The sequence below is a fragment of the Choloepus didactylus genome, chromosome 8 (assembly GCF_015220235.1).
Source record: "Choloepus didactylus isolate mChoDid1 chromosome 8, mChoDid1.pri, whole genome shotgun sequence".
NCBI classification, from domain to species: domain Eukaryota; kingdom Metazoa; phylum Chordata; class Mammalia; order Pilosa; family Megalonychidae; genus Choloepus; species Choloepus didactylus.
In genome coordinates, this window is record NC_051314.1 from 94,732,772 (window position 1) to 94,759,243 (window position 26,472).

The following is a 26,472-nucleotide window of genomic DNA, read 5'->3' on the forward strand; positions in this document are numbered from 1 at the left end:
ACTAAACAGGTATTGGAGAAGTAAAAAGGCTAAAGAAGAACCCTGAGGTATAACAAAGGTAGCAACTGCAGGAAGCAACTACCAAACCTAGTGTTAGGGGAACACAGGGAAGACACTGGAATTATTTAAACTTAGAAGCCTGGAGGACAGTTTCTCAGCCTCAAATTCTGTTATTCAGGTTCTGTCCACTAACAACTTATCAGTTGGGGTCTATATACATTGGTCAGTTTTTGACAAGAACTGCAGCAGGAAAAACTCTTGATACACAGCTTGAAAGTGATGATGAGTGAATTACACTGTTGGAATCCGCATTAAGATTTTGGGCTTCAATTGAAAGGGAATACAACAAACTACTTGAGGAAATACAGAATTTAATTAAATTTCAGGCTATAACTGTTTCTATGGAAAATGGCAATTTTAAGGAAGCAGAAGTCTTTGAAAGGATATTTGATGACCGAAATTCTTATATACCTTTAAAAAGGAAATTGCTTGTGATAATCTCACAGAAAGATGCATTCCATTCTATTTTTTCAACACTTCAGCTATAACCATATGATGGAGAAAATAAAGAGGTATGTGAAAAGTCATCAATCTTTCTAATGAAGTTAGCAGCAAAAGTAGTGGAAAGTAAAAGATCAAGAACAGTAACTTATCAAGATAAACCAATGGTAATAATAATGAAATAGAAACCAAAGTTAATTTATATATAGGAGAAAGGTCTCACAAGTATCTCTTATCTACGTTTAAACCTAGAAGACAACAAGAAGATCTTGAGAAGAAAGAGGGAAGAGCAGAACTCTTCAAAGTGGAAGAAAGAAAGAAGAAAACCATAAAAGAGCCACTGGAAGCAAGAGACCACATGTTTGAAACAATCAGCCAGGATCTTCTGAAAATCTGTCTAGAAAAAAACAGGCATGGCTTCAGGAAGAAGACAAGAATGTTCAATCTGGCATGAGGAAGACTGAGGAGAGAAGCTGATCAAAAATACTTACATTATAAATTCAACAACAAGCAAGCATCATGCTAAAAGATAGGTGGAGGACTAGGAAGAAATTAAAACTGATTTCTCAGACAGTGAAGACTGAAAGTAAAAGCTTCATCAAAGGAGGACAGTTAAATATTTTAATCACTGCATTTGTTTTAAACTTTGCTGGTCATTGATGTATCTTAACATTTTTGTTTAAAGCATTATAGTCATTTTCTGTAAAACGAAGTCTTTAATTCATTAGAAGATTTGTGCTGTAAGAATAGCATTATAGGCCATCATTGTGTTCTGAATAATCTTTTTATTTTGATAAAATTAGTGAGCCCTGCCACATTCAATAATCCCACCCCCAAAGCCTGGTCCAATAAAAAAAGAATGAAAATGTGACAGAAAAAATTCTTTTCTATTAATCTATTCTGGAAAATGTGGCAGAAAAAAATTTTTAATTAATCTATTCTGTTACTATCGGCTAACTTCATCCCTGTAACAAACATAAAAATGTTTCCCCATCAATGAATAATAATAGGACTTTGATATAAAAGATAATGACTTGATTTATGGCTTTAATATGCCATAATTACCAAGACATCTGTTTATATAATAAATGTACACAGTAAATCTATCAATTATAACATACTTAAGTTTTCATATAAAGAAGAAAACTTCAAAATAGTAATGCCCATACAACAGAACTTGGACTATAAGCATGAAAGCTTCATGTCACATTTAAGTACATTTTGACTTCTGTTTCTGTGTTAAAATTTTGACAAATATTTGAATACATTTTTTGAATATTTGAATAAAGTTTCTTTATAAACTGGAGCCATAAATATCAGATTCTCTGATGCTTCCAATTAATAAACTAATATTGGGCCTAAATGGTATTCTGTAAATGCTTATATTGGTATTAACCATGATGATGTTAATATCTCTGATAAATATTATATAGACAGGACCATACACTGTTACTGGGAAATTTTGAATTTTCACCAACATTTTATTCATTCAAGGATCTAGTCAAAAGAGTAACAGAATTTAGCATCTCTAGTTACATGCACCTTATTTAGAAAGTGAGTGAATATATGATCTGTGATTTAGAGTATTAAAGTATTTGTATAAAAATTTTTGAATACTAGTATTTTATACTCCGTATTCTATCTCCTATTAAATTTTTTAGATATTAAAAGAAGTAAATTGACCATGAATATAAGAATTTATATCTGGACTCAAAAATACATTCATTACTTATCAAATTCTGATGATAATTAGTACTATATACCTTCTTCCTTAAATATCTTGACTCTATTTACCTCCTTTATTGACTTACATGCTAGTGTTATCATGTATTTCAACTTTCAGTAATCCCACAGGAAATTATTGTTTTATACAATTCATGTTTATTTAGATTTATCCATACATTTTCCATTTTTGTGCTTTTCATTTCTTCACACATCTGTGAACTTCTATCTAAGATAATTTTCTTTTTTCTTTCCTTTTGCCCCTAGAGAACACACCTTAGTGTTTCCTTTAGTTTGGGTCTGCTGGTGGTGGGTTTTCTTAATTTTTGTTTGTGTGAGACATTCCTAAAGAATATTTTCACGAGGCATAGAATTTTAGGTCAGCAGTTATTCTCTTTCAGCTCATTGAAAAATTATTCCACTATTTTCTGTCTTCCATTATCTTCTATAATCCTTTTTTATCTATAGGGTTTTATATTCTGAAAATGTTCTTCCAAAAGTATCTTCCAGATCACTAATTAATCCTTTAGTTTTGTCAAATAGTCAGTGAAACTCATGTGCTGAGTTCCTAATTTTGTTCAAAATTTTTTTCATTTTTAGAATTTATGGGGTTTTGAGGGGCTTTTTTTCAAATCTGTGGCTGAATATGGATAGCTGCAAATTCTTTGTTACTCTTCTTATTGAGAGATAACTGGATTGGATGTCCAAGATAACTTATTTGCATGGCATAAGTTGATGCTGGCTCTCTGCCAGGAGCTCAGCTAGAACTCTTTCATTTTATTTTACTTTTAAAAAATCCTTTTATTCACACAACATACAATCCATCCAAAGTGTACAATCAATGGCTGTCAGTGTAATCACTGAGTTGTGCATTCATCACCACAATCAATTTGAGAACATTCTCATTGCTCCAAAAAGAAGAAACCCAAAGCCCGTATACCTTCCTATTTATTGACACTTGGCATTGGTATAGTACTTTTGTCACAACTGATGAAAGAATATTACAATATTGTTAACTATAGTCCATAGTTTGCATTAGTTGTGTTTTTCCCATTGTACTACCCTATTTTTAACACCTTGTAATAGTGACGTACACTTTTTCTAGTTCATGGAAGAATGTTCTTATATTTGTACAGTTAACCACAGTCATCATCCATAACAGGGTTCACTATGTTATACAGTCTCATGTTTTATCCTCTAGCATTCCTTCTAGTGACATACAAGACCCTAGACTTCCCCTCTCAACTATAGTCACACTCAGCACTGCTAATTACACTTTAGACACTTGTGCTACCATCACCTTATTCATTTCCAAACATTTACAGTCAACCTTATTAAAAACTCGGTACATCTTAGGCATCATCTGCCCATTCTCTAGACTCTTTCTATCTCCTGGTAACCTATACTCGAGATTTTAACTCCCAGAGTTTGCTCATTATACTTAGTTCATATTAGTGAAATCATACAATATCTGTGCTTCAGTGTCTGACTTATTTCACTCAATATAATGTCCTCAAGGTTAATCAATGTTGTTCATGCATCAGGACTTCATTCCTTCTTACAGATGAATAAAATTCCATCATATGTATTTGCCAATTTGTTTATCCACGCATCAATTGATACACTTGGGTTGTTTCCATCTTTTGGCAATTGTTAATAAGGCCTCTATGAACATCAGTGTGCAAGTGTGTATTTGAGTCCCTGCTTTCAACCTTCTGACTATATATCTAGTGACTAGATTGCTGGATCATATGGCAGTTCTATACTTAGCCTCCTGAGGAACCACTAAACTGCCTTCCAAAGTGGCTACACCATTCTACATTCCTACTAGCTGTGAATAAGTGTTTCTACTTCTCTTTACCCTCTCTAGCACTTGCAGTTTTCTGTTTTGTTTTGTTTTGGTTTGGTTTTGATAATGTAATGACCATTCTAGCAGGTTTGAAATGTTATCTCATTGTAGTTTGATTTGCGTTTCCCTAAAAGCTAGTGATACTGAGCATCTTTTCATGTACTTTTTAGCCATTTGTATTTCCTCTTCGCAAAGTGTCTATTCAAGTCTTTTGCCATTTTTAAATTGGGTTGTTTGTCTTTTCATTGTTGAGTTGTAGGATTTCTTTGTATATTCTGGATATTAAACTCTTATCGGATATGTGGGAAACCCCATTATAAAAAATCTCTTTTCCTGCCTCTTTTTTATTCTTCTTTCTCTGACCTGAAAGTGTCTGTTTCAGATGATAAATAGGGGGTGGAAAATGGGACTGAATGCACATTGATACACATGGAATTCATGAGAGAAAACAATGTATATAAAATGTGCAAAAAATTTAAAAGAGTGGTTTTATTTTTTAAGAGCAAAATTTATCAAGCTATGTTTTATGTTTTCTAAATGATAGTTTAGCATGGAAAATATCAAGCCACTGCCTCTGCTTACTTTAAAAAAGAAAGAAAACATTATATTCTTGTATTCTTCACCCAGTTCTCATCTGATAATCCCAAACAGGTACCTTCAAATAATGTATTCCCTCTCTATTATACCACCTTAAATTAAATAATTGTTAAACTGTAGAAACTCATATATATCAAATTATGAATTGCTTTCTATCTTTAAAATATCCTTTTAAAAAATCTTCACTTGAGTAGGCTGCAAAGGTTATGATTCATGCCATAATTTTATGTCATGAAACTATAGCAAATCTCTTTTGACTAATATCCCATCCAAATTCTAAATGTGACTTAATTCTAGATGGAACGTATCTGTCAAAATCTTTACTCATTTTGTGTTTTTAAAATCTATACTCAAGTATTTATTTGACCACCTGTAGCCACCAATTACAGAGAAGACTGAATATATAATTACTTAAAATTTGTAAGCCCTAAGTAGTCAATCACTTTTTGCTACAGTTCTGGGAGATCCAATGATCATATCAACCACTGTATAATTTTTGCTTTTTTATTGTTTTGTGTGTTTCTGTATCTAGCAGAGAGGATTTTCTTTAAAAAAAAATAAGAAAAAGGAAAGTAGCTGCAATTTGAGGGCTTACTATGTGCCTTTGGATATTACATATAGTGTTGACAATCGTCTTCACCATCCTGGAAGATAAGTATTGCCTGCAGGCAAAGGCAGTCCTCGTTGTGCTAATCCTTTGTCCTCTGAGTCAATCCACAAGGAGTTTCTGTGGCGATTTGGTTTAAGGAGTGTTGCATTGGTCATGGCTGGTGGCTTGGAATGCGTGGCCGTTTATCAAATGCCCTGACATGACTGGGATACTAATAAGATCTAAGAGCTAGTGCAACATCTTCAAAGTTGAACCAGATATTACTCTTCTTTTCAGTTCTGCACCCATGAGGTTAGGGAAGTAAGGCTTAGGATATGGTGCAAGTCTAAACCTCTCCTTTTTCTGCTCTCCTTTTGTCTTTGTTTTCCCAGGTGACACAATCAAGCCCAGTCTCTTGCCCTGCACAAGAAGGCCTAAAGTATACAGCTCTATACTCACGGAACAATTTTTCTCTCCTATTTGTCCCTTGTTCTCTAGGTCTGGCAGATGTCATTTTCATACCACAAGAATGGCACATTTTAAGACTTGGGTGTAAGCAACGGGATAGGGGAGAAAAGGGAGAATAGCCTTGCCATTTCGTTTGCTTTCTCTGTTGGTTTTAGTGAGAAGTGGAGTTCTACCCTTCTGGTCCAGCTCTCTGGAGTTTTACCCATCAGGGTTTGGAACCAAAGATCCAGCTAACACTGAAGTATAACTTTGTCTTTTTTTGCCCCTCCCTCAAAACTATCACAGAGAGAAGTAACTGGCTAAAGGTCAAATTCAGATATTCCTGGCTAAAAGCCACCCAGCACCATCTTGATTCTACTCCATTGTTATAATTTTAACAAGTTGTAATAGCAATCATCTGTAACATGTGTCAGAATCTGTTCTAAATGATTTAATCTTCACAACAAGCACATTGCCTCTAAAATGCAATTATTCATTAAGAGTTGAAAAACACTATATTCTGAATGTTGGCAGTAATAAAAGAGTTAGAGTATAACAAATGGTGAGTTGAGGGGGTGCAGACCTCCTTAATGCTGGTCTGAACAGTTCTAGCTCTTAGCTGAGATTCAATCTGAAAATTACAGAAATTGCTTAATTCACATATGGTATCATTATTTACTCAAGGGAATTATACTGAGATGTCCTTCCCAGATTTCTATCTTTTAAATTAATGGAGCTATAATTCTGTTTTCATTGTTTTGGATAAATAACTCCAATTTTTTTTCTAAAGGGGTCTTCAGCTTGGATTAGTTTCGCAAACCAAGCGCTTTCTCCCATGGACCCAGCATTCATATTACAAAGGTGAAGGATGGGAAATGAGGGGAGAAATCTTACTTGTTATCCATCCCTAGCACAGATCCTTACTTGTATCTCATGAACCAAGGCTGTAAGCCATCTTCCATTAAAAGGCCTCAAACAAAATCATGTTAGAAGGTGGGATGTCATTGGGGCTGATAAACCAACTTACACTGCTTTAATGAAACTCTCCATATCTTTTGTAGCATGATGGATCAAAGACTCTACAGACTGTTAGAGAAGTGCCAAAATAAAAATAGGGTAAAAGTTAAAACCAGATACAGTGGAGACATAAGCAGGTCAACAAGACCTAGTGAAATAAAGCAGAAGCAGAAGCAGAGATCATCCAAGGACAGAAAACGAGTCACCCAAAGGACATAATAAAAACTGAGAGAGAAAAATAGAAGAAGCAGATTTAGGCCAATGTGGGCTAAAAGAATCAAATTAAGGGACAGAAAAAAAAGTCTCTATGGAATCCAGCAAGGATGTGCTGTGGCAGACTTTATTTTGGAACACAAAACCTTATAGATGTTCCTCCATTGGCTTTGAAGGCACAGGATTCTTAAACTGGCATTTGACACACGCTAAGGTCAGACTCATATGAGTGAGGTAGCTTGGTTTTGTTCCCTAAATATAAACATTACCCTTCTGTGTCTTAAATGCATTCAGGTGGTTGCAAAAGGCATGGAGCCAGAGAGCATGAAAATAGGTGTAAATCTATCTCTGCTAATAAGAAACAACTCCAGGCAAATGACCCATCAGCATTAAATCAGCAGAGCCCTATTTATATCATGTTACCAAGTGCAGGAATTGGCTCATTTGCAATGGGTCTGCCAATTGGCTATTTCTAAATGTGGAAAAACATTTATTGCCATTCTTGGGATCATTGGGATTATTGGCTCTGACTTTGGATAAGTAGGATAAACAAACTTAGCTTAAATGAAAGCTACTTCTGTTGCATTCCTGTTTTTAACTCATCTCAATGTCAGGCTTTCAAAGCTAATTTTAATTGGGAATTTCTAATGGATTACCGGTATTTGCTTATTAACTTTTCTCATGTGTCTGTATCTTCACATATACTTTGACTAATGGAGAGCTTCTAAGGGTGTTGACATTTGAGATGTTTCCAAATGACTAAATATTTGTCCTATTTTGGCAGGACTAATCAGCTCACTTGGCAGATCAGGTTGTCCAGTGAATTTAGTTTTAGTTTTGCTATGGACAAGGGGTCAAACACCTTGGGACTGGCCCCTTTTTAAAAGCTTCAGTGACATATTTACTTAAATAACATTCCCACCCCAGTTAACCTATATGGGGGCAGAAAGAACTTCTCCATATGCCAGTGGATAGGCTGATTTCACATTCTCTCTCTACTAAAAATTATGACGTAGGAAGTGAAAAAGCATTACAATTTTTCTAGATTTCTCTTTTATGGTTATATTCATTTCCCTTACACTTACCATTCTATGCTTGAGATTACAATAATATAAAGGCAGGAAAAGAAAGAGCTGGAGGTAATGTGCAAGAAAAAGGAGTGAATAAGAGAGGCATTTGTAATTTTTTCAGATTTAATACTGGAATGAACATTCATTTACAATTAGGATAGTTCCCCCATATGGAAAATATATGCATAAGTGACATATATTTTATTATTATATATAGCTGCAACTCATTTGTCTAAAGGACAGTCATCCAACAATCCCTCCTCTCTGTCATATAATCCCTCCTCTCTGTAATATAACCAAGAAGTAGTAAGTGAGGTGGGGAGGAGGAGCTGCAATAAACCAAATGAGAAGTTATACAGTGTATTTACACCCTAATGCTCATGAACCCTACCCTAAAGACAGCCCTTTAGATTTTCAGTCAGTCTCTGTTTTCCCTGCTTATGATGGCATAGAAGCAACAGATTAGAAAGGAAGACAAGACTGGTGGTGGCAAGCACAATGATAGCATAAAAAGTGGTCGTGGACAGCTGGACAATGAAGACAGAGTCAGAAAAAAACATAAACACAGAATGAGGACCTCAAAATTAGGCATCTGGGTTCATCTATTATATGGACAAACAAATCTACAAATCCAAATAATGGAATATCTTTTACATGATAATAAGAAGTTTAAATAAGTAATTAGAAGTAAAGACGTTTAAGTAGTGGAATAACATGATTACATTTAAATTTTCATTTTAATCAGTCAGACAGGAAGTGTTTAGCAAGCACCCTACTTCTTGGGCTAGTGCTGGGGTTACAGAGGTCAACAAGACATGCTCTCTGTCCTCATGGGGTTTATAGTGTGAAGGACAGATTTTAGAGGGAGAGCATAAGACTCATCAGTAGTCAAAGTTGTTAGGTCAGGCAGAGGAATGACTAGAGTACAAAAGATGTTAAAGGGGTGAAAATGATGACTTAGGATTTTACTGAATAGGGAAGGTGACAGGGAGGCAAGAGTCTGAGAGGAATCCTGGATTTTCCATGTGGGCAGTTGTAGATGGTAATGATGTTAACCAGAATATAAAAAGCAAGAGTAAAAATATATTTGGGAGACAGGAGAATATTGTGGACAGATGGCAGAGTAGGAAGCTCCAGGAATTAGTTCCTCCACCAGAACAGCTTTTAAACAGGCAGGAACTGTCTGAATCAACTATTTTTGAAACTCCAGAGTCTGAAAGATATTGTGCAGCATCCAGGGAAAAGCGGGAGGAAGAGGCTGTTAAATTGTGGTAAATTTCATTCTCTGTGCAGCCACCCTCATGGCAGACAGCAGTGAGGTCCTCAACCAGGCTCCTGGTGTAGCCTGCTGGGGTCAGGGTGGGATAAAAGGCTTAGTTCCCCAAGATCCAGGGTGTGCAATCCAATCATTGATCACTGCTTTTGATTAGCTACTTGAGATCTCTGAGAGCCCAGCTCTGAGGGTGGCCACTGTTCCAACCCACTTCGTACAAGGGTGATAAGATAGTGCCCTTCCTCAAAACTATGGAGAACAGTTAAAGGGCTGCATTTACTGAGCAATCTCTGAATCAAGAAAACACAGCTTCAAAGAGCCATAGGAGAAGCTCCTGGCACTTTTGCCTGCCCCTCTGTCAGCCCCTCCCAGAGCAGGGTGGTGCTGACAGACACTCCCTTTGTGGGTCCCTGGCCTCCTTTCAACCAGGGAAGACTGACCTAGAAAACTCTTCAGCTTACCCCCCTCTCAGAATTTTCCCGTCAGGGAAAAACAGCAATGTTCACAGCAGCATATTCACAGTTGCCAAAAAGTGGAAGCAACTCAATTGTCCATCAACCAATGAATGGTAAATGAGGTATATACAACATTATCCAGCTGTAAAAAGGAACTAAGTTCCGATACATGCGACAACATGGATGAACTTGAAGACATTATGTTGAGTGAAATCAGCCAGACACAAAAGGACAAATATTGTATAATCTTTCTAATTTGAAATAATTGGAATAAACAAACTCATAGAGTCAGAATCTAGAATATAGGTTACCAGGAGCTGGGATGGGGGTAGGAAATAGGGAATTAATGCTTAAATTATACAATGTTTCTATTTGGGTTGATGGAAATGTTTCAGTAATGGTGGTGGTGGTACAACATTGTGAACGTAATTAACAGCAATGAATTATATATTTGAATGTGGTTAAAAGGGAAATTTTAGGTTGTATATATGTTACTAGAATAAAAATTTAAAACAAAAAAATAAGACTGTACAAACACAAACAGTGAAACCTATTGTAAACAATGGACTATAGTTAATAGTACAACTATAATGTTCTTTCATGAATTATAACAAATGTACCACAGTAATGCAAGGTGTTAGTAATGGGGTGGTATATGGGAACTCTATTTTATGCATGGTTTTTCTATAAACCTACAATTTCCCAAAAGAAAAAAAAAGAAGGAAAAAAAACACACACAAAAAAGAAAATGGGATCATGAATTGAAATAATACACTGAAGTCTTAGCTGGAAAGGGGAGGAAGTCAAGTCCAAACTGAGGAGTTTAATGGACTAGTGTTGAGAAGTATAAATGGAGAAACAGTGAGAATATTAGAAAAATAGGAGGTTATTTTCAGAAACCAGAATAGAAGAATATAAGATTTCAAAGGTGAAAAAACTGGATTGTGCAATCATTTCAGTCTCTCTCTGCATTTTAAATTCCTAGAAATATCAGAACAGATATAAAATTGTAATCATTTCATTTAAGAAGCCCAACTGTAGGGTTGTAAATGATGAACTAACTTCATGCAGTCAACCACCATCTCTTTAAAACTAATTATATGAGAGAAGTAGTTCTGCTGCCCCCTTGAAATCTCCAGCAGGCCCCTATCACTCTCCAGCAGATCAACAGGAACAGTTACAAAACCAGCCTGAGTAGGAAGTCGGTGTAATCAGTTCTTTGTATTGATCACAATTCTAAAAGTGATTTAGAATGAAATCTGCTCCCATCCTGCAATTAGGACCAACTTTGAGACAGCCTCCTGCCACTTGGAAGCTGAGGAATGATTTGTTTCTTTTAGTTTAGTTTTTTTTTGTTTGTTTGTTTTTGTTTCTCCTACCCCAGCTTGATACTCATAAATTCAAGAGTTAGGGCATAAGAAGAGAAGAAATGAAAGGTGGTGTGGAAAATCCTCACTTGACTGATACTGTCATAACATCAGGCTCTCTGAGCCTTGTGGGTACTTAACGCTGACTCTCTCACGGGTGTTTCTTTAAGGCTCTTTGGTTATGTTTCTCTAGTTGCATGTGCTGTGATGAATTCATTTTCCTCAGTAGCCACTGCTGCTTACCCTCTAGATTCTTGTTTTTGGCAGTCTACCCACAGGGACCTTCTCTCAGCAGGGAAGGGGAGGTGTCTTCTTTCTGTTTGGCATAAGCGCTGTTAGGCAGGAGGAACTTTTAAATGAGCCCTGCCTATATTCCTCCCCAGGGTTCCATATCTGGTCCCTGAGAGTCCTGCATCTTCGGCCTGTGGTGTAAGGGCAATGCGGTGAGCTCTCAATGCAGAATCAGCTCTCGGGGGTATCCTCCCTGCCCCGTCTCCACAGCCAACAGCGACGGGCTCTCATCTTTTAATTCCTCAAGCCTGTGTCAGATACCAGAACAATGTGCTTCCCAAATGCCAGGGAGCACAGATTAAACTCGACAAGTGTTGAAGGTGAGAGACGTGAGGAAGGGTTGCTGGAGAGGAGTAGAATTAACATTTTGGAGGCAGCTCTCTCCCAAGAAATTCCTCCACAAATTTCCTCATCCTCCAGCTTCTTAACCCATTTATATTTTCATTGTGGATTAGTTTTTTAACTGATTCTCAAAGTCCTGCCTTGAAAACCTGTATATTAGTCTGTCAATTCACTTTGAAATCTGCCATCTACTGTCTTATTATGGTCCTGGTCAGACTTCCAATCTAACAAGCAATCACACTTAAATAAATTGATAACAGTATTGAAAAAAAAGTAAAGATGTCCTTGGTGTACCAGTAATTATGAGGCATCATGGTAAGTAAAAGATATGTGGGCTCAGTTTGATGGAGAAACCAAAGCCAAACTTGAGGGAGGAAGGGAACTTTTAAAAATGTGGGAGTTGCTCTGGGGGTGCTCAAAGTTCAGGACTATATCAGGTGAGCAAGAGGAACCCAGTGGAACTGTCAGGAAAATCAGCTGGAGCACCACAGGAGGAGTCACCAGATGATTTAGCTCCTTTCCTTTCCTTGTTTATGCCAAGCAGTGGATAGCAGAAATGCCTAACCCCAGATGGAAGCCATTGCAAAACAAAGAATTTATAATTTGAGTGAGAAGAAAAAACAAGACATTTTCACATCCACAAGGACTCAGAAAATTTATCTTCTACAAATGCTATTTGAAAGAATTATTATAGGTGTTCTCTAGCAAAAGAAACAAACAAAAAAGGAATCCACAAGGTAGGTAGGTGATACAAGAAAAGGTGTGATTAGCAGTGAAGTCAATCAAACTTATTCCTAAATTGAAATAAGGACTGTATAAAATTTATATTTATGTCAATCCCAGTCTCTACATGGAATATTGTAGGAGGGATATGGAGGAGAGGGAAGAAAATAAAAGTATCTTGAAATTCTTTCCTTGTTCATAGGAAAACTGTAGATGCATTAAATCTTGACACTAGTACAAGAATATAAGTTTAATATACAAGTTTATGTGTTAGAGACTCACTGATTTGTTATATGTGCATTAAAAAGTTATGGGTTTGTTGAGAAAATTAGAGAAGACAAAATTTACAGAGAAGATCTAAATGTATCCATGTTCATGTATTGAAAAAGTCAACATAGTTAAGATGGAAATCCTTCCTAAGTTGATTTAAAATGTATTCCCTATCAAAATCCTAGCAAAAATGTTTTGTGGAAACTGAAAACCTGTTCCTAAAATTTATATGGAAATACAAAGGACCTGGAACAGCAAAACAATTCTTAAAAAAAGAACAAAGTTGGAGGATTTAAACTACCTGATTTCAAAACTTACTATAAAGCTACAAAAGTCAAAATAGTGTGATACTGACATAAGGATAGACATATAGATTAATGAACAGAATAGTGACCAGAGATAAATGGAAACATTTATGGTGAACTTATTTTTTTACAAAGGTGCCAAGGAAGAAAAGATAGTCTTTTCCAGACTATCCACATGAAAAAAAAAAAAAAAAGAAAGAAAGAATTTAGACCCTTACCTCATACCATAAACAAAAATTAACTCAAAATGGATCAAGGACCTAAATATAAGAGCTGAAACTATAAAAATTCTAGGAGAAAACATAGAAGAAAATCATTCTGACTTTTGATTAAGCAATGATTTCTTAAATATGACACCAAAGGCATGATCCATAAAAGAAAATAATTGATAAGTTGGACTTCATTGAAATTAAAAATTTTCCTTTTTCAAAAGACATCATTAGGAAAAGACAAGCCACAAACTGGGAGAAAATTTTTACAAATAATATATCTGATAAAGGACTCTGCTGGTTTGTATATTTATGCCCCCCAGAAAAAGCCATATTCTTTAATGCATTCTTGTGGGGGCAGACATATTAGTGTGGATTGGGTTGGAACCTATTGGTTCAGTGTCCATGGAGATGTGACCCACCCAAATACAGGTGGAAACTCTGATTGGATAATTTCCATGGAGATGTGGCCCCACCCATTCAGTGTGGGCCTTTAGTTTACTGGAGCACTATATAAGTGCAGACAGAAGGAGTTCATAGAGAGCTGGGGCTGAAAGACATTTTGAAGACGGCCGTTGGAAGCTGAGGCAGACATTTTGGAGAATGCTATTTTGAAATGCAACTTGGGAGCAAGCAGACACCAGCCACGTGCCTTCCCAGCTAACAGAGGTTTTCTGGATGCCCAAGACCTTTCTCCAGTGAAGGTGCCCTTTGTTGATGGACACTTTATGGCCTTAAGACTGTAACTGTGTAACCAAATAAGCCCCCTTTTATAAAAACCAATTCATTTCTGGTGTTTTGCATTCTGGCAGCATTAGCAAACTAGAACAAGGACTTATAAGCAGAACATAAAGTGAACTGTTAAGACTTAAGAAGACAAACAATGGAGCCAAAAAAGAAAAAGTAGATAAATTGAACTTCATCAAAATTAAAAACTTCTGTGCATCTGAGGACTTTATCAAGAAAGTAAAAAGGCAACTTACAGAACGGGAGACAATAGTTGCAAATCATATATCTGATAAGGGTTTAATATCGAGAATACGTAAAGAACTCCTACAATTCAACAACAAAAAGACAAGCAACCCAATCAAAACTGGGCGAAGTATCTTAATAGGCATTCCTCCAAAGATGTATAAATAGCAAATAAGCACAACTAATGAGGCTCAACATCATTAGCTATTAGGGAAATGCAAATCAAAACTATAAGAGATGCTACTTCACACCCACTGGGATGGCTATCATTAAAAACATGGAAAATAAAAAGTGTTGATTAGGATGCGGAGAAATAAGTACCCTCTGGTATGACCACTGTGAAAAACATTTTGGCAGTTTCTCAGAAAGTTAAATATAGAATTACCATAAGCCTGGCAATTTGATTTCTATGTGTAAACCCAAAAGAATTGAAAACAGGGACGTGGACAGAGAGTTGAACACCAATGCTCATAGCAGCATTGTAAAGGGTGAAAGCAACCTAAGTGTCCAACAACAGATGAATGGATAAGAAAAGGTGATACATCCATACAATGGAATATTATTCAGCCATTAAAAGGAATGAAGTTCTGATACATGCTGCAATGTCAGTGAACCTTGAAGACATCATGTTGTGTGAAATAAGCCAAACACAAAAGACATACATATTGTATGTCTTCACTTATATGAAATACCTAGAATATGCAAAGTCATAGAAACTGAAAGTAGATTCTAGGCTGCAATATGATGAGACATGGAATTGGGGAGTTATTGCTTAATGGGTACAGAATTTATGTTTAGGGTAATTAAAAAGTTTTGGTAATGAATGGTGGTGACAGTAGCACAGGATTTTGAAAGTAACTAACATTACTGAATTATGCAAATGAAAGTGTTTAAAATGGGAAATTTCATGTCATATTTATGTTACCACGGTAAATTTTTTAAAAAAGAAGACAACCCAATTTTAAAAATTGAGCATAAGATTCAAGTAGATACTTCACCAAAGAAGATATATGAATGACTAATGAGTCCAGGAAATAAATGTTCAACACTGTTTGTTATTAAGGAAATGCATGTTAATGCCTCTACATACTCACAAGGATGCCTATAATTAAAATTAAAAGCCTGATAATACCACCTGTTTGGTAAGGGTGTGAAGAAACTGTAACCCTTACACATTGCTGGTGGGAATGTAAAACGGTGCAGCCACTTTGGAAAACAATTTGGCACTTTCTTACAAACTTCAGCACATTTGCCATATGACCTAGCTATTCCACCCCTAGATATTTATCCAAGAGAATTCAAAACATATGTCTAAACAAAGACTTTTACCTGAACATTTGAAGCAACATTATTCCTAACATCCCAAAGTTGGAAGCAATTCAAAAGTCCATCAACTGGTAAATGGATAAACAAAAATGGTATACCCATGCAATGAATGCTACTCAGCAATAAACTGGAACCAACTATTGGTACAACAGTTGGATGAAACAATATGGATGAAACTTGAACACATTATACTAAGTGAAAGAAGGCAGACACAAAAGACTACATATCATATGATTCCAGTTATGTGAAATTTCTAGCAAAGACAAAACTATAGACAGAAAGCTGATCAGGGTTTGCCTGGGATGGAATGGGGGATTGACTGCAGATGGACAAAAAGTAACTTTATAGGATGATGGAAGAGTTCCAAAACTGTATAGTAGTGGTGGTTTTAGTAAAAGTCTTTTACTAAAATACTACACTTACAGTGGGTGAATTGTATAATATATAAATTAGACCTCAATAAACTGTAAACCTAAACATTATGGGTTACTACTAAAATGGAAATGAAATGTATATCCCCTAACAGTCAAAATAAAAGTGAAATAAATAAAATCTAGGTAATCTAACAGAAGGCAAACTAGGAAAAAAGAGAAACAAGAAGAAAACATGGCATTTAATAAACACAAAATAAGATGGCAAAATTTTTCCAAACTTAGGATAATTGTGAACATTGTAAATGGATTAAATTTGTCTATTAAACACAGAGACCGTATTTTTTAAAAAAGAAATTAGGTATATACTGAATTTCTAAGAAATATCTTTATAAAAATATTGCAGCGATGAACTCAAAGAGATGACATGACTCAGAGTGTGACTTTGGGAATGGGTTACTGGGGTTACTGAAAGAAGTCAAGGAATTTCAGAATCAGGATGTTGAATATCATTATTTAAATTGTCTAGAATGATCATGGGATTTGGGGTGGAGAGAATGAGGGTGAGCATTCCTGGAGGAAGGTAATGACAACAATGAGAAGTGTTGAAGGGTGAAATTGGTGGCATGAACCTTGAAGAAGGAAGTGTTTTGCACAAGTGAAAGAATAAATGTCCAAAATTGGCAAAGAGAAAGGGAATGATGACACCTCCTCCTAAGCCTTTGCTTTATGGTTTGAGAAGAGCAATAACCTCCCCTCAATAGGATGCTGACAAAATATCATGATAAGAAGGGAGCTAGTGAAAGCCATAGCCAAGGGGGAAAGGCACATTCAGTGGAGAAAACGAGATACAAGGAAAGCATGTCAGAGTTAGGATTGTAGTTGGTTAACATGTGAAAGAAGCTTGACAAGGAGCAGATTAATCAGATAGGAAATTCTTTGATTTTAGGAAGTGAAACAAGACTCTTTCAGAGATCATCAGGGAAGGATCCTGCTTGCTTCTTGTGACAACATTCTTAGCATTCGGCTTTCAACCTCATGGTCCCAAGATGCCTTCTTCAAGGCAAGGCATTGTGTTCTATTTATATGCAGGAAAAAGAGAAGGGGAAAAGGACAAAACTGTGAGCCAGCTTGAGTTCTTCTCCCTTTTAATAGTTAAACACTGAAGTAGACTTCTGTTTACATATCTTTGGCTAAAATCATGTCAACTGACCACTGCTAGCTTTAAGGAAGCCTGAAAAATCAAAACCTAGAGCATAAAATTGGTGTTCTTTTACAAAAGAAGGAGTTAATAGATATTGGACAATTAATTAACAGTGCCAGAGTACTCACTTATTATAATCTTATGTAGTTCTAAAAAGGTACTAAAGGAGGTTTTATAAAGATGTTAAGAAAATAGCAAGATTAAAAGTATTAGAGATAAAGCAAAGAAGAAACAAGAATAAGGTTATAAGGTAAAGGTGAAAGTGTTCATTCTAAAATTGGCTGTAGGCTTTTTATGGGCCAATTAAAAAAGGAAAAAACTTTAAAGGAAACTTAATGTCCATGAATAAACAATTTGTTTGGGGGAGTGGGGAGGTGCTCCAGAAGGCATAATAAAGAGGGCTGGGACAGATGGGCAAGCAGTGGTGGGAGAGTAATGTTTTAGGGAAGAAGTACAAAGTAGTAAGAAGCGTAGCAACAATATTTTAAAAGACAGAGTATATATAGGTGGTACAGGAACCTTGTATTTTATGCCTGATTTTTCTGTAAACATACAACTTCTCTAAAAAAAAAAAGAATATAAACATTGGCAGGGGAGGGAGGTTGGGGTTTGCAATTTTGACAGTGACTGAGGATGAAAAAGATTGGAAGCATTTTAGGATTAATTGGCTTTGAGATTCTAAACTGCCATGGGCTAAAACATCAGGAGGTGTCAGTTCTGATGAAGCTGAAGTCAAGTCTATGCCTCTGTCAAGAGTCATTAACTTTTGCTTGGATTCTAAATAGAATGTTGGATGGTATTTGTTTTGAGCTCCTAAAGAGATGGCTGGCCAGTTGAGGGTGGTATGTTTCCTAAAACATTTTCTCACTAAATGACTGAAAGGGAAAGAGGCAGGAAGATGTGTTAATTCTAAGGAAGTTCACCTCTCAACGTAGTTTGGGGCCCAATGTAACTTGAAAACTACAGTTTCCATTTAACGAAATTTGAAACTCTCTTCAGTGTCCTTGTGGCCACCATATCCCTAAAAGAGTCTCTGCACAAGCAGAATTTGTGGTCATTTTGCACCACTTCCATATGTGGTAATAACATAAGTACTATTTCATCTAAGACATGATTTCTTTGTAATTTATTTACCTGTGCTTTTTAAATTTCTGCAGTAAATTCTAAATAGATATGGGTCTTATTTTTAAATTCCCAGCCTTTATTGCAATGCCTGACAAATAGTATTTGTTTAGTGGACATTTAGTTCTTTCTAGTTTTCTTTTTTTTATCTTTTATTTGCTTCTCGGAATTTTTAAAACGACATTTATGTTCTGTATGTGAACATTCAAATAGGCTTATTAAAGAAATTATTAATATAAGAAAGTATTATTTTTTTGAAAATCTGGTACAAAAGCTATTTCCAGAGCTAAAGAATTTGGAATATCAGATTATCTTTTTACGTACTAATAAAATAAAAATTTTTTAAAATCCAGATTCTGATATACCTCTGACATTTGAATTTTATATAGCAAATAATGACAGTATGAACATATTACAGCTCCAGTAGTAATGTAAGTATAAGGGGATGCTAGAATTTCTTTAATGAAATGTATCTCCTTTCACTATGTTCTTCCTGATTGTCCACACTATGCACAATATTATCCATTAATATCTAATGTCCCGGCCCGCGGGACGTTCAACGGAGACTCCGAATCCTGTGAGGGAGGAATGGTATGGGACAAGAGACGCGAGGAACGACAGCAAGACAGGTTTCTGATCAAGCTGCAAAATTTTATTGAAGAGGCAGAGCATATATACTCTAGGAGAAGGGGAAGTGGCTAGCAAGGGCTCGTGGCGGTCTAGGATTGATGGCTGCTGTTGCTAGGGTAGATGGCAGATGTAAGGTTAGCACTTTTGGCGCGAACTAGCACTTTTGGCGCGAACTACTTCTGTAAAGAAGGGTGAGGGTAACTTAAGCTGTTGTTGCATCAGCCCTGGCGGCCATGTTGCATATTTCCGGCATTGCTGAGGGTGGATTTTATACATGCTACCTTAATCGCCCGCTACAATCTAAGGTCTGTTTTCTTTTCTCTGTATGCCTCATAAATCTTGGAATAATGTATAAAAAGCAATGGTAAAGTAAATCATCCTTTTTTAAACAAGTTTTATTGTGGCAATATTTATACATATATACATATACATGTATAAATATATACACATACCTATATATACATATATAAAATTTGCCATTAGTAAATCATTCTTTTAAGATTTTAGCTCATGTAAAGATCTAAAAAGTTCCAAAATCAAGGGAAAAGCATCACCATTTTAGTAATAACTAAAACAATTAATTTAAATATGACCATAGCTTTATATCACTAAAACAACAACAGACAGCACTCCATTACAATAAAAATTACCTGCAAACAACCCAATTGATACAGAAAGAACTTCATTTTAAATGTCTGTATTAGGTTAGCTAAAATAAAACAGTGTTGTGTTTCCTTTAGTAAAAATGAAGGTTTGTTACAGAAATGTAGAATCAGATAGTCACAGTAAAAAAATAATTACAAATATTAAGATATTAATGCTTGCCAAACTGATCTACTGATTTAATGCAATCCCAATCAAAATCCTAGCAGGATTCATTATAGTTAACAAGCCGATTCTAGAATTTATGTGTAAACTCAAAGGAACAAAGATAGCCAAAACAATTTTAAAAAATAAAAACGATGGAGGATGCACACAATCTGATTTCAAAACTTACTGTAAATCTATGGTAATCAAAACAGCGTGGTTTTGATGAAAGGATAGACATATAGATCAGTTGTACAGAATAGACAGTCCAGAAACAAACCCTTACAAATATGGTCAATTGATTTCTGACAATGGTGCAAAGGCAATTCAATGCAGAAAACTTGGTCTTTTTCAACAAACTGTGCTGGAACAATTCAGTCCATGTGAAAAGAATGAACTTGATCCATACTCAATACCTTATATAAAAATTAGCTCAAAATAGATCACAGACCTAAATGTCAAACTTTAAAATTCTTAAAAGAGGCATAGGAGAAAATCTTTGTGAAGTTGGGTTAGGCAAAGAGTTCTTAAATATGACACCAAAATCATAATCCTTAAAAGGCAAAACTGATACATCAGACTTAGAAAATGAAAAATTTTCCTCTTTGAAAAACCTCATTAAGAGGATGAAAAGACAAGCAACAGACTGGGAGAAAATATTTGCAAATTATATATCTGATAAAGGACTTGAAAGCAGAATATAAAATAAGCTCTTAAAACTCATTAAGAAGAAAAACAATCCAAGTTTTTTAAAATGAGCAAAAGATTTGAAAAGACACTTCACTAAAGATACATGAAAATCTAGTAAGCCCATGAAAAAATGAAAAAATGTTCAACATTGATCATTATAAATGAAATGGAAAATGAAACCAAGAGATGCCACTACATAAACAAACAAAAAAAAAAAAAAAAAAAAAAAGGAGAGGGTCAATTAAAAAAAAAAAAAAAGACAATGCCAAGTACTGATGAGTATTTAGAGCAACAGGAACTCTCATACATGGCTAATAGGAATGCAAAATGTTACAATCACTTAGGGAAAAACTTTGGCAGTTTCTTATAGATTTAAAAATAAATTACTTTATAACCCAACAATCCCACTTCTAGGTATTTACCCAAGAGAAATGAAAATGTATATTCACGTATACACTCACATGCAAATATTTATGGCAGCTTTATACATAACTGCCCTAAACTGGAAACAGCCCAAATGTACTTCAGCTGGGGAATGGATAAACAAACTGGTTGCTAAATATAATAGAAACTCCTCAGAAATATAAAGGAACTAACTACTGATATAAGCAATAGCATGGATGAATCTCAAATGCATTGGCTAAATGAAAGAAGCCAGGCTCAAAAGATCACATTCTGTATGATTCGATTTATATGATGATCTGGAAAAGTCAATTACAGGAGTAGCAAACAGATCAGTAGTTGTCAGGGGTTAGAGGTTGAGGGAAGGGTTGACTGCAAAGGAGCAGCATAAGGGAATTTTTTTGGTGTGATGGAACAGTTTTATGTCTTGATTGTGGTGGTGGTTACATGACTGTGTGCATCAGTCAAAACTCACTGAAGAGTGAATTTTACTGTGAATAAATTGAAAAGTAAATTTTAAAAATAATCACATGTATATGATAATAAAAAGCTTGGTTAATTGTAGTCCTGGAGGACTGTTATGGTGATTAGTGTAACAATGAACATCTGATCATGAAACATATCAAAATAGATGTGGCTGAGTATTTGAAGAGGCGTGATAATGTTGCGAACACTATGCCAGGTATGACAATGTACATTTACACCGTTTTACATCAAAAATTGACTTTCAAATATAGGTTGGTACATGGATCACTATATTACTCAAAGATAAACCCAAGGCATATTTTAAATAATACTGTGGAATTAACTACTACATGGTATAGTAGGAACCATAATAATAGATTTTAAAACATTGCCAACAGATTAGTCATTTGGCTATCTGATAAAAGTAAAAAGGTAGTGAAAAAATGCCTTGCTATTAAAAACATTATAGACATTTATCCAGGAAAAAAAAAACAAAACCCAAATATGTGTCTTTGGCAGAGTTGCTGAAAAGTAAATGTGGAAATTCAAAGCAACCAGAGTAAAGCTGCTTATAGCAACTGGCATGATTTCATATACATGTAATCATACTTGGACATATTATCAATGAGAAATGCTTTAATGTCAATATAGAATCAAGGCCTTCTATATGCTTGCTATATTACCAGAGATTTCTATCTCCACAAATTATTATTATGAAGATCTTCTGTTACAATAAGTTAAGACCAGAATTATTTTATAAATGTCACATCTTAGATTTGTGTAATGTATTAACTGTGCAAAGAACTTTTGTTTTTAAACTTAAAACTTGTGCTTGGGTTTGTAAGGATTTTAGAAGCTTTCAACCCTGTAAAAGCCTGTTATTTCAGAGTTCAGGAGTTTTATAGAAATTTAGTCATAGAAATATTATCAATATAACATTATGCTTATTTTAGTCTTTTTGTTTCATAATAACAAGAAATAGAGACCTCCCTTTTAGACAGCTGCCACCAACAGTGGTATTTGAGCAATGGCCTTGATTCAAATAGCAACTAAGATTCCATCTCCCTCTTGTCAGGCCACACCACACCCAAATACTATGTATCATAGCCAGAATTTTAGAGTTTTATTCCTAGAAGGAACATGAGATATTCTTAAAGTATAATCCATTCATTTTGCAAGTGAGAAAATTGAGGGCCAGAGAAACTAAGTGATAGATGCTTAAATACTGAGATAAATATTTAGATACAAAAATAGTCAGATTAAAAAAGAATTCCAGAGTAGGAGAATCCCAGGTCAACTCAAATATGTTACAATCTTCAGCTGATTCTATCCCTCTCTCCTTGTCTTAATTTAAAATACAAATGTATTATAATTGTACTTTTTATTTGTAAATGCCCAGTACCCTGGAAGGGGACAGGGAACCCTAGACAGAAGGAATCCTGACGTTCGGCCTAGCCATTCTATAGGAGTATTCAGTGGGTAGGAAGAGGAGAGGCTACCTAGTAATCTCACTAAGCTGTTGGGGTTACCATGACTCCAGCAAAAAAAAAAAAAAAAAAAAAGGCACCATCCCTTTTCAAGCAGCACTGGCACTCAGGGTGAGTTTGGGCTATTGGTAAAAGCAAGTATTGATATAGAACTTACTGAGTACTAAATACAGTGCTTTATGTGTACTAACCCACAATAATCTATGAAGGCAGTTATTATCCTCATTTTATCCTTATTTTATAGATGAAGAAATGGAAGTATAGAAAGGTTAAATAACTTATCCAATATTGTGCAGGTAGTAAGTGGTAGAACTGGGATTTGAAACTTGGCAGTCTGTCCCTAGAGACTTAACCATTCCGCTGAACTACCTTAGAAAAATATCTGCCACTTAAGTATCATTTAGAAGTGCCAGGCACTGTTTCTGAGGGCTTTACATATATTAATGCATTTAGCCCTCACAATAATCCTAGAAGGCATGTACTTTTATTGGCCCCATTTTATAGATGTGAAAACTGAATTCCAGTATGGTAAGTAATTTGCCTAAGTTTCCAAGCTGTCAGGTTGGCAGAATTTGAATCTAGGCAATCTGTTACAGAATCATGCCCATAACCACTGGTTAAACAGTTTTGTTTTGCTTGCTGCCAAAATTTAGTTGTATTAAGATTTTAAAACATATTTAATCTGAGAAATATCAATGAATATATACAATGTAAAATGTGTTGGAAGTATATTATTAATTTGATAAGATGTATTTCTAGAAGATAATATACCAATGAAATATATTATTTAAATGGTAATGTATGTTTACTGTGGAAATCCTTGTTGGAGTCTTGTTTATATCACTGCAAAACTGATGATAGTTCACCCATTTTCTTATGAACACCTATATGAAAATGGATAAAAATTTCTCTTTCAACATCACCCTCCAAGATTATGTTTCAGGGAAACATTATTTTCACTACCAAGAAATTTATTGTTGCAGCTGTGTTTGTGCTACTGGCAGAAAGATTTTGGATACTTATAAGTTTTTCAGTGATATTACAGTAGACTTTTCTAGGGCAAACATATTCATACAAAGAATGTTTAAACTATATTTGACTTAGTAGAGGTTCTAAGTTTATCTACAAAATTTAAATTTTGTACTGGAAGGTTATAAAATCACTTAATAGATGATTGGGATGAAATTTTTATAACTGTAGAGTTTATTACCATGCTGTGTTTTATAATAAATATACACCACTAACTTACTTGGCCATGGGAGATGCACGTGGAATTTCCCTGCATTCCTCTAATATCTAAAGTGCAGATTTGCAAGGAAACTCAGAGTTAGTGATGCAGTATGACTAAAGAGAACAAACACCTTTTCATTTGGGGACACTTTTGGATTTTTAGAATATCAAAGTTATAACTTTAGCCTTCTCAACAACAAATCCAACCATGCTATATTAAATAATCACATAGTCTGTGTAAGTTTTTCCATTGGCATCCTTTCCAGTGGAATCCTATAAGCTGTGCAAGAATGAATAAAAAGTCCTATCCTAGGGGCATGTGTTAAACATTTAAAATGGCTCTAATAAGAACCAATAGAAATGAAATAGAATTAATAAGAAAATACAGAGATCAAAGTGGAGGTGAGATTGAACAGTAGGAAACCAAGGGACAAGAAAGTAAGTGTGTCAAATAGAAAATTAAAAGAAAAGCAGACAACTTGGAAAAGAACAACTGAAAATCTAGTTTCTGTAGAAAACAAAGGAAGAAAATATAAGTAAAAAACACATAAGGAAAATGAAGAAAAATTAACATAAAATAATATTTATTAAATCTTAAATAGAATATTGAAGAAGACCAAAAGATCAAAGAATATATTTTAACAAAAAATTATAACAAGAAAATAAAAATTATCTTTAACAGTGGTGATATTTAATAGCCAAATAGCTGTACATATGAAATATTCACTCCATGTTAAAGGAAGAAGATAGTCTTTGCACCAAAGGAAAATCACAGTGCAGATCTCTAAGGGTGTGGAGCAAATCCCTGCCCTGCTTCTTCTGCAGACAGTTATTCTCCCTTTGAGAAATAGCAACTGGCTTGCTACTTGGCTCTGTTAGAGATTGAATGCCTAACCATGGGATATCAAGTGACCATGTGACCTGAGTTTCCCCATATGAACTGGGGGCTATCTGGATCACCAAGTCATAAGGTTGGATTTGCAGGACAGCAATCTACCATCAAGTAGAAATGGTATGTAAGATATTGGACTTGAGCAAAAAATGGAAGACATAAGTAAATTACATGAGCTTATATTCTTCAATACTGACTTTCTCTCCCTCAATCCATATCTAAGGCCTTACAAGGATTTTCTTACAACCAGTTGATTGAGGTGGAAAAAAATGGAGGCCTGGTTTACAAATGATTCTGCACAATTTTCTGGCACAAACCACATTATGCTGGTTACATCAATGCAGTCCCACTGAGAGGTGACTCTGAAGGGCAGTGGTGGAGGGAAATCCTCCTAACAGGTTTAAATTAGAGCAACAAATTTGATTGTCGACTTTTCTGGCCAGAGAGATGTCCAGAAGTATGGATCTGTACTGAATCATGGGCAGTTGCTAATGTTTTGGTTGAATGGTCAGGGACTTGAAGAGGACACGATTGAAAGACTGATACATGAAGGTCTGGGGAAGAGGTATGTGGAAGGACCTCTTAAAATGGACATAGAATGTGAAGATATTTGTGTCCCATGCAAATGCTCACCAAAGAACATCATCTGAAGTGGAAGTTTTCAATAATCAGTTGGGAAAAAATAATTCTTTCTCTGGATGTCAGTCAGCCACTTTCCCCAGCCACCTTGGTGCTTATTCAATGGACCAATGTACAAAGTGGCCATGTCGTCTGGCATGGAGGCTTTGCATGGGCTTAGCAATATAAATTTCTCACCAAGCTGACTTGGCTACAGCTACTGCCAAATGCCTAACTTGCTCAATAGCACAGATCAACACTAGGCATGGATTTGGCACCATCCCCAGAGACACAGGTCGGCCATGTGGAGGCAGGCTGATTACATTGGACCACTTTCCTCATGGAAGGGGAGAGAGATTTTATTCCCTGAAATAGATACATATTCTGGATATGAATTTGCCTTCCTTTCCTGTAATGCTTCTGCTGATACCACCATCTGTGGAGTTATAAAATGTCTTATTTGTTTTTGTGTATTCTGCACAACATTGCTTCTTATAAAGGAACTGATTTCACAGCAAAAGAAATGCAGTAATGAGCTCATTCCCATAGAGTTCCCTGATCATACTACATACTCCATTACCCAGAAGCATGTGGCCTAATAGAACAGTGTAACAGCTTCCCAAAGACTCATTCAGGAGACAGCATCCCAAAAGAATGGGACCTTACAAGATGCAATAAATGTTTTGAATCAGAAACTAATATGTGGTATTATCTTCCCTATAGACAAAATAAACAGAGGAATCAAAAAATGGAATTGAGAGTGGCTTTTTTTTTCTCACCCTTACAGGCATACCTCATTTTATTGTGCTTCAGAGATAAGTGCATTTTTTACAAATTGAAGGTTTGCGGCAACCCTGAATTGAGCAATCTGATAGACGTTTCCAATGGCATATGCTCACTTTGTGTCTCTGTGTCACGTTTTGGTAATTCTCATAATATTTCAGACTTTTTCATTATTATTATATCTGTTATGCTGATGAGTGATCAGTGATCTTTGATGTTCCTATTATAATTGT

General features: G+C 35.4%; 1 pseudogene; it reads left to right on the forward strand.

Annotated features, from left to right (window-relative positions):
• The window catches only part of LOC119542843, a 56,608-nt pseudogene that overhangs the window by 12,316 nt on the left and 17,820 nt on the right, over window positions 1-26,472 (forward strand).